Here is a 1,690-nt window from a genome sequence, read left to right as displayed (position 1 = left end):
TTTCTTGTTTTGGGGTTTTGTTGTTCTCCCGCCCTGGCGGGGGGTCGGGCTAGAAGATCTACTAGATCCCTTCCGACCCTAAATCTATGAAACTATGAAACTATAAGTCATCTCTTAAACGGACACCACCTGCAGTAAAGCCAGAGCTGTGCTCATCCCCTGAATCCACAGGCAGCAGTTCCCAACCACTCCAGCCTTAAAAGCTAGGCCCAGCCTGCAGTCTCTTTGTGTGGGCAAAGGGAAAAGTTTTTACTTCTGACGTTCTATGTGTTTCCCTGCTGGTTTTCTGGTATTGATTCCTGGGTCCTACTCTGGCTTCTGATTCTGGTAAGACCTTTGGCATTTTCTGATTCCAGCTCTTGATTCTTGTTTGGCCTAATATGCTCAGGCTTTTGCTTTCTGATCTTGATTTAGCCCTTGAATTACCCCAACTCTTGCTATAGCTTCAGACTCCAGCCTGTTCTGACTTTGGCTATGGATTCTGATTCCAGTTCTGATGCTAAACACCTCTGAGCTCCCAGCCCTCTGGGAACTGATCCGGACTGCACACATTTTGGATTTCTAACCACTAGGCAAGACCGCCTACATCCTGGTTTATTAACAGACTTATCTTGACCTTTGAGGGTGCATCCAGATAAGCACATATGTGCCTCTTGTCCCGCCTCAACCCCTTTGAGGCAGGGCAAGAGGCATGGGTGGGAATGAAAAAATGTTCTCCACCCTGCAAGTTTGCATCACAGGGAGAAAATTAGACCCCTGGATATTCAAGGGTCTAAAAAAAACAAAACAAAAAAAAGCAGGGTAGGTCCGGGACCATGCCCTGAGGCAACTAGAGGCTGGGTCCCCTCGCCCTGGTGCTGAAACACACAGCTAGCCAGGCCACGTGTTCAGCACCAGGGCTCCAGTGATGGTGAGAAAGGGGTCGGGGTGGCTGGAGGAAGGAGAGGGGACCATGGGGAGGATCCCCACCAACCCCACCTGCTCCCCCATCCCCCCAATCCTTGCCCTGCGTGGACCCTCCCCCTGCCAGTCTCCCAGATCCCCCAATCCCTGCCCAGCCAGGTCCTGCTACACTTGGGGCACCTGTGTTGCCCAGCCAGGCCAGGCCTACTGTGGCAGGACCCAACACCACACCCAGATGGGGCCTGCCAGCCCTGGGCTGCTCCAGCAGTCCTGTTGCCCTCAACCCAGGCCAGCCAGGCAGCACAGGGGCCCCAAAGGTGGCAGGACCTGGCTGGGCCTGGCACGCAGTGACTGCATGTCGTGTTGGGTCCTGCCACCCTGGACCCAACCTGGCCAGGTGACATAGGGGCCCTGAGGGCAGCAGGACCCGGCTGGGCCTGGCACATGTTCCCCATGTGCCATGCCAGGTACTGCCAGCAAGGGGCTGGAAGATGGTCCCCAGAGCTGGCAGGATCCGGCTGGGCCCAGTGGTCTTGCCATCATGGCTTGGAGCACCTGAATCCCTCTGCTGCTGCTAAAGGTAAGTTATGGTCCCTAGGTGGGGGGGCCTGGAGCCCTGCAGGGTGCCTGGGACCCTGGGTGGGGGGGTCTGGGGCCCTGTGGGGGGAGCATTCTATGTGCTGTATAGGGGGGCTGGACCCTGTGGGGTCCAGGGGACCCCCCCTTCCTGAGCAGAAACTCCACAAGGTCCCCCACACCCACAGCCCCCCCAGCAATTGCCCTACAC

The sequence above is a fragment of the Gavialis gangeticus genome, unplaced genomic scaffold (genome assembly GCF_001723915.1).
Source record: "Gavialis gangeticus isolate Ggan-Ray unplaced genomic scaffold, GavGan_comp1, whole genome shotgun sequence".
Classification (NCBI taxonomy): Eukaryota; Metazoa; Chordata; order Crocodylia; family Gavialidae; genus Gavialis; species Gavialis gangeticus.
The sequence above is the reverse complement of the archived record's forward strand: the minus strand, read 5'-3'. Positions refer to the sequence as shown.